We start from the raw sequence: 13,738 nt of genomic DNA, 5'->3' as shown, positions 1-13,738 counted from the left end.
TGAATTACCATTGTGTATGAAATGTGCTATATAAATAAACTTGCCTTGCCTTGCCTTGCCTAATTTGATGATGTCAATAAAAACTTTCCATTAAACACTTAAACAAATGTAGCATTACACATCTATGTCATGTTTACATTTTCTTCTGTCACTGGCCATAATTCTAACCTTGAAATGAGGATTATTCATAAAATAATGTATTCAGAATGATTTGTACATGTAAAAATCAGCTGAGAATTGAAACAATAGTTGTAACCTATCTCAGAGGATGATAGAAATCATGTCTTTGCTGCCATTTTTCTGGTGAATAAGGGATAATACAGGGATAATCTTCTTCAACTCACAAATGGTTTTTGAAAGCAAAAATGCCATGCAATGCACATCATATTTTGTGAGAAAACGTGGCATGCTACAAGATAAACATGGCACTTTTGGAATATGCACCCCAAAATTAGTAAGACACAAGTATTGTATTGTAAGTCTTAAAAGGGAGGATGAAATACTGATTTGTTAACCTCCAAGGCCATGCATTCAGAAAAACTTGATGGAATTTTGGTGTAAATTCCTGTCCCACCTGAAAGAAGCTAGACAAATGAGGCCAGTGCCACCATAAAGTTGCATGAAATGTCCACATGCTTAAAAACAATAAACAAAGCAAAACAAGGCAAAAAACAAAACAAAAAAAACACCTCAACAGACAAGATCAAATTGGGGTTTACTTGTAATGAGCATAATATATATACTGTTTATATACTAACCCAATTCAAAGAAGTTGGGACACTGTACAAATTGTGGATAAAAACAGAATGCAATGATGTGGAATTTTCAAATTTCAATATTTTATTCAGAATACAACATAGATGACATATCAAATGTTTAAACTGATAACATTTATCATTTTAAAGGAAAAATAAGTTGATTTTAAATTTTATGGCATCAACACACAAAAAAGTTGGGACAAGGCCATGTTTACCACTGTGTGGCATCCCCTCTTTTTTTTTTATAACAGTCTGCAAACATCTGGGGACTGAGGAGACAAGTTGCTCAAGTTTAGGAATAGGAACGTTGTCCCATTCTTGTCTAATACAGGCTTCTAGTTGCTCAACTGTCTTAGGTCTTCTTTGTCGCATCTTCCTCTTTATGATGCACCAAATATTTTCTATGAATAAAAGATCTGGACTGCAGGCTGGCCATTTCAGTAAACGGATCCTTCTTCTACACAACCATGATGTTGTAATTGATGCGGTATGTGGTCTGGCATTGTCATGTAGGAAAATGCAAGGTGTTCCCTAAAAGACACAATGTCTGGATGGGAGCATATGTTGTTATAGAACTTGGATATACCTTTCAGAATTGATGGTGCCTTTCCAGATGTGTAAGCTGCCCATGCCACACGCACTCTTGCAACCTCATATAATCAGAGATGCAGGCTTCTGAACTGGGCGCTGATAACATCTTGGGTTGTCCTTGTCCTCTTTAGTCCTGATGACATGGCATCCCAGTTTTCCAAAAAGAACTTCACGTTTTGATTGGTCTGACCACAGAACAGTTTTCCACGTTGCCACAGTCCATTTTAAATGAGCCTTGGCCCAGAGAAAATGCCTGCGCTTCTGGATCATGTTTAGATATCTCTTCTTTTTTTGACCTATAGAGTTTTAGCCGGCAACGACGAATGGCACCTGGATTGTGTTCACCGACAATGTTTACTTCAAGTATTCCCAAGCCTATGTTGTGATTTCCATTACAGTAGCTATCCTGTATGTGATGACGTCTAAGGGTCCGAATATCACGGGCATCCGGCCTTGACCCTTACGCACAGAGATTGTTCCAGACTCTCTGAATCTTTGGATGATATTGTGCACTGTAGATGATGATAACTTCAGACTCTTTGCAATTTTTCTCTGAGAAACTCCTTTCTGATATTGTTCCAATATTTTTTTCACCTCAGCATTGGGGGAATCGGTGATCCTCTGCCCATCTTGACTTCTGAGAAACACTGCCACTCTGAGAGACTCTTTTTTTATGCCCAATCATGTTGCCATTTGACCCAATAATTTGCAGATTGGTCTTCCAGCTGTTCCTTACATTAAACCAGCTGTTCCTTACATAGCTCTCATGAAATCCAAAGTGAGCCAATATTAGGCATGACATTTCAAAATGTCTCACTTTAAACATTTGATATGCCATCTATATTCTATTGTGAATGTATAAATTATATTTTATTTAGGGTGACCATATGCGCCGTTCATACGGGACACGTCCCAGCCAGGATTTTAATATTGCCTAAAATATCCAGGTTTTGGCTATTTGTACGGTGCAGATTGATTGTTGTGAATCATGAGAGCTATAAAGAGCAGAGCAGACGGCTCCTTATGCTTTTGAATCGCTTTTACGTGTATGTTCGTTCGTTTGACTCGAAGGATTGTGGCGCACTTTAGTTTTTTTTGGATTTGTGCGCAGCGACGCTTCAAGTCAATTGAACGAACAAACACGTGCGCATGTTTGAATAGCTTTGATTGTTCCTTCTAGATCTCACCTTCTAACACGCAGCCCCTCGACTGGTCGACTATGTACAATACCTGCATGTTATTGGTCAAGCTGCTCTGGATGTTTAAGGCATTATTAAAATTATGTCTGGGACGTGTCCCGTATGAACGGCGCATATGGTCACCCTAATTTTATTATATTTTATAATTTATAGATTTATAATAAATTTGTACAACTCACAATATGCGTGTGTGTGTGTGTGTATGTGTGTGTGTGTGTGTGTGTTTAAGGACATTTGTGTTAAATACATGAAACTATAGTAAATTCAGGTCACTGATTTTAGAGATACAAATATCTATGCATATGCATATCTATTACTGATAATATGACATAGTGCATGACCCTGTAAAGACTGATTACAAATACAGACTGTAACCAGACAGAACAAATTAACATTAAATTTCACAAGGAATCTTCATAAGCTAATAACTGACATAAAGTATGTCCAAACACTGCGGTCTGACTCACAAGGTCACGTTCCATTATGATCACACTGGAACAGATGTGAAAAGTTTACTATTAATATGTAGCCTATGAAGTTAATAACTTTCACAACATAAAAAAAAGTTCATACAATTCTGTTTATACCTGTCTGGCTATGTTGGTAGAATGAAATTACAGAAGGAAACTGTTAGGAGATAACTTTAAGAAAATGACAAAATTTCTGAGTGGATTTTTTTGTATTGCTCTAGTTCCTGCTAAATTAATATATGTGAATTTAAATTTAAAATGTAAATTAATGAGGGATATTGACCTCTATTCATTTTTGATGGACAGAGTTGATGCATTAAAGTTGATGGACCGATGAGACAATGATTAACCTTTATTTAAATGATTAAAAAGCAAAAGTGTGGAGAAAAAAGGGAACTGCAAATTATCCTAAGCATACAACCTCATCTGTAAAGCTTGATTTTATGTGTTATATATATATATTTCAGTCACTTGAGACACTCCGAGTTTGGAGCTAACTTTTTCACAAGCTGGTCTCAATTTTTAAGCCCAGACCACAGCATGTGTGATAAAGTGTGCTAAACTTTTCATGCATTTATTGAAACATTTAAGATCATATAACAGGATGTCATAAATGGCCCACTTCTAAAAGTTCAAAGCTGCTGTGGTAAATGGGACATTTTTGAGAAGCCAACGTGTCTGAATGGTTCAAACTTTCTGCTTAACATTGAGACACAACCCCAGATTTTGATCTTTCTGATGATATATTGTGATTTATTTATTTATTTTTAGTTTTGTGCACATACTATACTGTGATTCTTGACTGTGTTTATATTTTTGTTGTTGTATGTATAGCCAGGCTTTATTTATTATTTTTTTTAACCATACCATATTTTATATCCTCCTTCCGTTTCCATTGAAGATTTTGGCAGTTAATTCATACCCCAGCCAGATTAAACAGAATCTAGCTGAGAAGACTAACATCATCTAGGGACAAGTCAGTACAGAATTATGCACTGACTGAAATCTTTGTGTTAACTTTCCAGCCTTCCCTTTTCAAGGTAAAGTGTAAATTATTTCATACTTTAACAATGTGGAAGAGGTTCAACCAACAGTCAAAATTTTCCATCATCTGATGTAACAGTTTACATTGGATGAGTGTTTATTATTCATGTGTGGCTGTAGAAAACTGCTAACATCTTTTTTAAAAAACAGAACAAAACAGACCCTGCTTCTCAGTCTTTCTTTCCGGCCATTCCCTTTTTTTCCCCTCTCCCTTTTGTTTTTTGAGGGGAGATTTCATCCTTGGGGTTTTCTATAATTCCTTTTGAAAGTCAATCAATACATTAGCCTTTGAAATGACACTTTAGGAGTCTCCTGCCTGCAGAAAATAATAAAAATTTTACCAGTCCTTCGTGATAAATTGGAATGGCAACTTTGATATAACTAACTCTGAGTACAGCATAGAGCAGTCTGTGCATTAGTTGTGAAGATTTCTTCATTGATTCCAGTCAGTCTTTAAAGGTGCCATATGCAGAAATTGAGGTAAAAATATCCATAACATGACCTACACGCATCAAAAGTATGAGAATAAATAAGGGCGATGATGTCATTAAAAAATGTCAAGTTATAGTGCTGCAGAGATATCAACCTTAATTAGCATTAGCATTACTAGCCCCGGCCCGACAGGTGTTGTAATACCAGTTTCGGCCGTGGGAGGCGGTATGCGGGCAACATAACCACCAGCCAACCTGCAATACACGAATAACTCGCAGGGCGTACCTGAACCTGAGTCAGTCGTGTGGAAAGTACAGCCCACTACTTTCAGTTCAGAGAAGAGAGCGGAAGGATAGCTGAAGTCCTTGGCAAGAGACCAACACCCGCTACAGGGAAACAACCGCGCTCGGAATCACAAATCAAATCCGATAAGAATACCAGAGTAAACATCGGCACTGCTTTTAATCGCTGGAGACAACTGATGGACCTGAAAGAAATGAGGTTCGACTCCGTACTTGCAAGTTAGATGCTGTTAGTATTTTACTAGAAGTTTGTTTTATGTGTTTGTGTATTTGTTTTCGGGAAGTTATAACATAGAAATGTATCGAAGGCTGTTCGATAAACGTGCTAATGTTAGCGATGGCTAACCGTAGCTGCTTTTGATAATTAGCTAGCTATAACTTAACGCTACCCATTTCATTATATAGGGCTGTGCATGTCTTTACTCATGTACATCTCTTCTTCAGTAAAGACGAGGAGATAGACATCATCAGGAGATATACTCCTGTAATTAGGAGTATATCTCCAGGACGTGTGTTCAGATCAGGATTGCCAGGTTTTCACAACAAATCCTGCCCAGTTGCTTCTCAAAACTAGCCCAATCTCGCTTCCAGAAGGTTCCCCGATAAAACATTGCTTCCCGGGTTTAAAATATAGGTTTTTTAGCAGGGTTGCCTTGGTATAATTCGCATTGTAGGGGCTAAATATCACGTTATTTGTATTGGGGTCGCTGTGACCAGCGGACATGAAAAAAAACCAACCACAGACTTGGCAACACTGGTTGGCATTTACTACACACAGCCGTAATTCACTGACAATCTACACAACATCGATGTTAAAATCGCAGGCGATTCTTTGTAGATTTTGTGTTAGTTGTCGGTAGACTAAGGCTCTGTGCAGTAACTGCCGCTCCACCTGAACCAGTGTTGCCAAGTCTGCGGTTGTTTTTCATGTCCGCGGTTTGAAGCAATCCCAATACCAATAACGTGATATTTAGCCCCTAAAATGCTAATTTTACCAGGGAAACCCTTCCCAAAAATGTATATTTTAACCCCGGGAAGCAATTTTTATCGGGGAACCTCACGGAAACGCTGTTTTGGACTAGTTTTAAGAAGCAACTGGGCAGGATTTGTTGTGAAAACCTGGCAACCCTGATCTGAATGCACATGCTGGAGATATACTTCTAATTACAGGAGCGTCTTTACTGATGAGAGGTGCATGAAAATCGCATTCGATTTTTTGCACCGCCCTATGTATCATAACTAACCTGCTCTGTCTACTCTGTTGGTCTCCGTGTCCTCTTTGCTTCGTGGTTTTTCTGTGCATGAAAAAATTGATGTGTGGCGTGAAAGCGTGTGAAAAGAGTCAATTGCGTGTGTCTCACGGTGAATGCTTAAGAGTTGGCACATTAGTTCTCAAGCAGAATAAAGGACAGGTTGATTATTGCTGTTTAGCGTTTGTATTAATCTATGATGTGTCCCTGTTTGCCTACAGGGACATAAAAAAAATAATTAAAAGTGATACATGGACCAAGGTGTCTGAGATTGTTCATTTTAAGTAAAGGATCCTAATATTTCGTCCACAACAATATTTAATGAGGTTATAACTCCTTGTGGTTAGTCTGCACGAGATCAACAAGCTTGTTTGCTTTGCGGTCGCTTTAAATACAAAATAAGCATTTGATCTAAGTTAGAGCGTCTGAGCGCTCACAAATCTTTCTGCAGCGTCGTGAGCAGAGCGGCAAGAACGATTTTTGACGCTCTAGACGCCGGCGGTGTGAACGCACAGTTAGGCTTCGGCTATGGCTGTAGTGTTGTTGTGAAAGTAGCGGCGGAGCATAGAGACTATGCCGTTTCTCGTTTGTTACTCTAGAGTAGACCAATTCACTTTATTGAGGCATACTGCCCCCATCTGGTATGGAATGTGGAGTATGACTTGATTTTTTTTTTGCCAAACATTACAGATGGCACCTTTAAGTAGTTTGTCAAAAATGGTCTTCACAAATGAGTCATTAATTCATTCATCAAAGTTGTTAAAAAATGTGGTTTAATTCAGAAACAAAAAAATAGTTTAATTCAGGAAAAAAAAATACTAATTTAATAAGGCAACAAATGTCTAATGATACACTGAATAATTCACTTAACCGCTTTGTTCAAAAACACTAAATATATTTTTTTTTTTTTTGCAAAAACACCATTACCGTGTGTTGCAATATTCTGCTTTGGCTTTGGAAATATTTTCAAAATCAATATTTTGTTTACTGCACTTTTGTATAAAGGTATCACTGCCTCTTTAAATTCTCAGAAACAAACCATGCCGCCATAGCTGGTTAGTAACATGGACTTAACATATCTTTTGAACAAGCAAATCCAAATCACAAGAATGTGTTGTAGCTATTCAGTCAGTGTTATATGTCCTCAACTATACTTATCATAATTCTTGAATTGTAAATGGTATGTTTTGTTAAACATGTTATTAGTGATGAAATTAAAATATAAAAGTAACTGGTTTACTTAATTTATTTTTGTCATAGAAACTAGACTAAGCTTGGTCAATAGCCCTATTTGGATGGGACTAGTTTTACAGGGGGTCGTTAGAGAAATCTGCGTTTCACAGACGTACTTAGTGATTTTAATCCCGTCCGAATCTGCCACGTCTGTGTTTTTCTCACACAACCTGAGTGATAATTCCAAAGCAAATTACTTGCCATTTTTCAGCAAACTCAGTGATCCTCTGAGAAAACTAATCCCGTCCGAATGCAAATGTCTGTGATTGCCGATGATATTTTATTTCACAACGCGTTTCCTTGTGTGTTTTGGCCAACGTGAATTACCGCAGATGTTCTTACCACGCGGATGTTTGATATATTTGCTTACCGGCAAAGAAATTATAATAATAAAATAATAAAAAATTATAAAATCAAGAGCAAGATCAAGTAAACTGTTAATACCGGCTATTGTAATATTAGCATCAGGTAAGATTACTCACGTTCATTTATGCACTCAGTTACATAATGTTTTAATTACATTTAATAAAATAAAAAAAGGAAACCAAGTTAAACTAAAGGAACCACACATTAACATGGTTTTGTTATACTAGCCATTTAGTATTTGTTGTGTAATAATACTAATGGCAATCATTCTGTGATTGCCATTAGATGCACAGATGCACCCTCCCAGCTCTGTAATAAACACAGAGATGTTAGTCCCGTCCGAATTGGTACATGAAAATCACAGACGTCAGGTGGTAAGAATCGAAACTCAAACGTAGTTTAGAAAACTAGTCCCGTCCGAATAGGGCTAATGAGTAATAATTGCTTATATTTTTATTTGCTTTTTACATTTTATGCTATTAATGGCACTTAAATCAAGAGACCTGAAATAACACAGATGCATATATGTCATTTATAAAGTAATTATATTTATAAATGTATGATAAATATGATTCCCCCCACCCCCATTTTTAGCAGAAATAAGCAAAACTAAGAAATAAGCAAAACAGTTTGTTTAGCAACTGACAGACTAAGTAAAATTACGCTTCTAAGGTTTCAGACACCTTTAGTCCGAGGGTGGAGATAAGTGGTAAAAGGGATATTTTTCCTCAACTTACTTTGTCCTCCTTATTATCCAGCAGCTTTACATGCAAAAGTAAAAACCTGAGAGGCAGACGTTGTTTCAGAGTTGTATTATTTTAGATTAAAGCAACAAAAAAAAAAAAAAAAAGACTGAATTTAAAATAAATGTAATATTGGCTCTATGGTCTGTAGCCTGAATAAGGGAAATTGTAAATTTCCTCTGTTCTTTCTCTTCTGAGAGCTTCCATTTAGCTCAGGAGAATGGATCAGTGGAGTTCTGTGTAGCTTCAGGATGTGATCACCAGGCAATGGAACAGCATCTATAGTGTGTTCAAGTAGTTATGTGTTCCTGCTACATACATTTGTGTGTGTGTCCTTTCATGCTTTACCAGAAACAAAAGTACAGATTCCAAGCTGCCTTTTGATGTTAATGCAACATCTGAATGAGAAATGTCAGTAATGACAAATAAACAAAGTGAAAAAGAGGGTTAGAGCGAGTGAGATGGTGGTGTTTGCCTTTTTGGTGTTTCCATTTTCTTTATGTTGCCCTTTCATCTGGTCTGACTAAATTACATACTCTCTCGACTTCCATCACCAGGGTCTTACCACCCACCATCAGCGTAATGAGCCCGCAGGATGTTGGTGGCTGAGTTTCCTCCCTCTGTTGCACTGTGATGTTCCTGCATAGTTTCCTCTGGCTTTGCCCATCCATCCAAAGTTTCTTTTAACTTACCGAGCTAGTTGAAAGCTATGATATTGATCCAGAATGTGAAAACAATACCTGTCTAAAAGCTTTTACACCAAGGGAACTTACATTTTCAGTACCTGAGAGCAAAAATAGCCTGGCTAAAGTGCGTGCACCATAAATTGAATAAATGAATAAAAAATAAATCGAAAACGGCAGAGATTTGCATGCACACCGAATGCAATTTATGCAGTTCTACTGGTCCCTATGGGGTGGTTTAGGTCCAGACTAGTGTAATGTGGTATAAATGGCTACTCTCCAGGATTTTTCGCAAAACTAAATTGTCTCTTTTAAATTTGATTTTAATCAATTTTTGTTTACTGTATGGGCAGTAATGGGCCTAGTGATGGATTGCATTATGAGTAAAACAAACTTTTATATTTCTTTAAAATAATAACAATAAAAATAATAACAATTCCATTTGTAACTTTATAGTTGGAATTAAATTACAAAACCAAAGGTATGGGGTACTGTTTTCATAACTATTTGCTTAGTTCACACCCATAGTGTGTACTTGGTAAAAAAAAAAAAAGGAATTTCTGGGTAAGAAAGCTTATCTTTACATACCAGCACTTGAGGAAACATTCAAAGGAAGCTGTCAGAACTATTATTTGGAGTGTTTAATAGTTGAAATCTAAATCCATTACATTGTGATTAAGATGTGCGATTGTTAATCAAGGAGCTCATATTTCTCTGTCATGGCAGGCTGTGTTGACTGACTGAACATAGCTGAAGGGAGCGCTTGTTATTGAGTTAGAACATACTCTCTCAGTCATCTGATAATTGCGTGGGCTGTGCAAAGACTTATTGCAATTATGTTGTTATCATATTTTAATCTGAATAACCTTAAAATACATGGCTTTTGCCATGACATGCTCCAATACTTCTTGTTAATTTACTAACAGTTTTTAAATCTTCAAAAAAAAAAACAATTTATTTATTTACTATCTGTTCAGTTGTACGTCACATGTTTCACTAAAGCAGATTATCAACAAATAAACAAAAGGCTTGTTTTCAGAAAAGAAAGTACAGTTTTTATATCCTAGTCATTATTTCATGAGCAAACAAAGCAACTGTTGCTATTTTCTCTGCATTCTGTCTGTCTGATTATTGATTCAGAATACAATATGACCACATATTGAATACTATAGGGACAAAAGATGTTCAGTTGCTTCACAAAGGCAGAACTAGATGGTCATTTGTAATGCTGAAAGTACTGAATTATACAGGCAGGCAGAATGGCCCAGAAGAGCAGTGTGTGTGTGTGTGTGTGTGTGTGTGTGTGATATCAGCAAGAAGCAGCTGCAACATCAATGAAACTGTGAACCTGCTCAAGGCTCTGCACACACTCAGTGTGTGTGTGTTTGGCCGAGTTGAGATCTTCTATGGCTTAAAATGGTAGCTATAGATTCATATTCAGTCATTTTTAGTTTGGTACAATTACACAATTTTTGGGGTAATAGGCAAATATGAGGGTTCTGTATAAAGCATTTGGAATCTCTTTCTGAACCTCTGATTATTTGGAATAAGAATGAAAAAAAAAAAAAAACCTTGATGAGAGGTAAACAGTAGGACAGTTACAATGTTATAGTACTGAATAATTGTTTGTTTTGCCTGTCTGATCGAGTCGCTCTTTGGAGAAGAGGAACAGATGCCCTTCCTTGCAGGGAGTGTGAGGTGGCAAAATCTCTGAGGTAACAAATACTAGGGGTTCTTGGTCCTCTTCCAATTCTGTTCAGATGGACCAAAACACTAGGGAGACATCACAATAACAAACCAATCGCATAGAAACACGATAACCCAGACCAATCAGAGGCTTTTGTTCTAAAGCAGTGCTGATTGTCATATTTCATAAGACAGCTTTATTTTCATTCCACACTTTTTTCTGCATAAGATAATAATTTACACATGTGTTCTATATATGTTTAACCTCAATCCATATGTAGTCTATATTTACGTAAAAACTAGTTATAGAGCTGACGAATAAAAAAGAATTCAATAAGCAGATCTAAGTTTGGGTATAAACTCTCTGACCTAACAGTGTGTCATTCAAGGTATTATGAGAAAGGACGTGTGAATTATACTCGGTGGGTATGTGTGACCGAATTAATTCTTAACAAACCAATCGCATAGAAACACGATAACCCAGACAAATCAGAGGCTTTTGTTCTAAAGCAGTGCTGATTGTCATATTTCATAAGACAGCTTTATTTTCATTCCACACTTTTTTCTGCATAAGATAATAATTGTAACTTTTATAACTTATATTTATTTATTTGCATGCCTATAGTTAACAAGTCTTGCTACTGTGTAGTGACACTCTATAGGTTTTATGGTAAACAGACTTTTTTTTAATTTGGAAAACAGTCATTTAGTATTACACAGTATTTATCTTTTAATGTTTGTTGAACATCTCATGTTTACAAAATACTAAATACAGTAATGATCCAAAGATGATTTAATGAGGAATATCAGAAGCCCAGTTCCTGACTGTGGACAAAAAGAGGACTTTGGGATGGGGCTCCTGGGCAATACAATAAGATATTAGTTAGAAGAGGACAAAGTTTATATTATGCCCACAAATCAAACCACAAAAATGAAGACAAAGGATAAAAGGATGGAAAATCATGTTTTCATCAATAAAGATAGATAATATATACATTTTCTTAAAAAATTACCTTGGTTGCATTTCAAAGTGTATAATTTTTGGTTCCCTGTAGGATGCTGTTATGCTGTGCACACACTGAAGAAGAAAAAAAAAAAACATTAATACATCCAACTAATAAGAATAATTTATAAATTATTGTCTTTGTAGTACCTTTTTATATCTGTGCTTCCCATTTAGGATGCTAGTTCTGGTACACAGATGATACAAGCTGTCATAAACTCTTAAGCTTCTAACCTGAGATAACCTTGAACACACTCTGGCACATTAATCCTTCTCCACCTACAATTCTTGCACAAACAAATGCTTTCTTTTATTAAACTTCAAAGATATAGTGCCTTATTGAAAACTAAATGTGGCGTTCCCTTGCTGTATAATCATATCCACTCTCATAAACGGATTTATTGTTGAGACACTCAAACAATTTAGTTGTTGGAAGGACTCAAAATGATCTTCAAACAGCTATAAAGGGAGAAAATATAGATGTGTTTACACATGTGTTCTATATATGTTTAACCCCAATCCATATGTAGTCTATATTTACGTAAAAACTAGTTATAGAGCTGACGAATAAAAAAGAATTCAATAAGCAGATCTAAGTTTGGGTATAAACTCTCTGACCTAACAGTGTGTCATTCAAGGTATTATGAGAAAGGACGTGTGAATTATACTCGGTGGGTATGTGTGACCGAATTAATTCTTAGCAATCAATACAATCATGGCAAATTTATCCTAGTGGCATGTACTCCTGTAGGTGAAAGGAGCTTGATTCTCGGTTTTCATTTTATGATCCTGTGCTTTTAGTTTGCTTGCTATAAAATACAAACAAGAAGCAAAAGCTAATATACTAAAAGAGTTATGTGTGCTTTGACCTTGATAACTGTGGATTGTATATATTTTCATGTATATCCACTCATTTGTTATTCACTCACCTTGTATGGTAGTAATGCTGTCAGAATTACGCATTGTTATGAGGAGAATGTTTCTTTTTTTTTTTTTTTTTTTTTTTGAGAACACTGAGTGATTGCTGAATGGTACAAAGTGTGCTTGTAAGTGCACATACAGCTGTTAGCTCTGCATGGCAAGAGGTAATCAGCGGTTTCATCCAGGTGATAAAATACGTTTTCTTAAAAGCCTCTTTGTGCAAAGACCACTCAGAAATACCTGGAATGGACTTTATTTATTTATTTATTTATTTATTTTTATAAAACATTCAAGGTCCTTTTAACATACATTTTATACTAGCCGTTAGAAATTCTGAAGTTTTAAGGCTTTTTTTCAACTTCAAATGATTGCAAACAATGCTTAAAGTTTGAATAGATGTTGGCCTTTGCATAAAATATTCAAATATGTACAAGATTAATCACAAGACTGCCACCTGTACTCAGGAAACCTGATGAAAAGTGGATGCTTTCATGGGAATAGCAATTTGGTTTTAGCAGTCTTCATTATCATGCTTTCACCAAGATAATCTGTCAAATATTCACATTGCTTTTGGCAAGGGAGGTGGACACTTTGCCACAGGTTTTTGCAGATCAGTGTTGTTTACTTAAACTAAAACTAAAATTCCACATCCATTCATTAACCAAACTTCCTAATTAGAAAAGCTGTCTTGGCAACTAGCTGTTAAATCAACCAACTACTACCAACTACCAACATTTCTAAAAATGAATAACAAATAAAAAAGTATATAGAAATAAAATCTATTTCAATCTATTAATAAATACTATATTAGTATATAAATAATAAAAATATATTATTTGCACTGGTGCAGATAAGCACAAAAAGGTGAGAGAGAGAGAGAGAGAGAGAGAGAGCTGTGCATCTGCATTTTTCTAGATGTATAGAGCCTTTTTCTGTGAGTAAACACTGTGGCATTTTTCTGTGGGTGGAGCTTAGGTGGAGGCAGAATGAATGAAGTGAACTTCACAAGGAATAGACTGAGGCCGGGGTCAAGGTATCAAAAGCCACCACACATAGA

The sequence above is a fragment of the Carassius gibelio genome, chromosome B1, assembly GCF_023724105.1.
Source record: "Carassius gibelio isolate Cgi1373 ecotype wild population from Czech Republic chromosome B1, carGib1.2-hapl.c, whole genome shotgun sequence".
Lineage (NCBI taxonomy): Eukaryota > Metazoa > Chordata > Actinopteri > Cypriniformes > Cyprinidae > Carassius > Carassius gibelio.
This window is presented reverse-complemented; position numbering follows the sequence as displayed.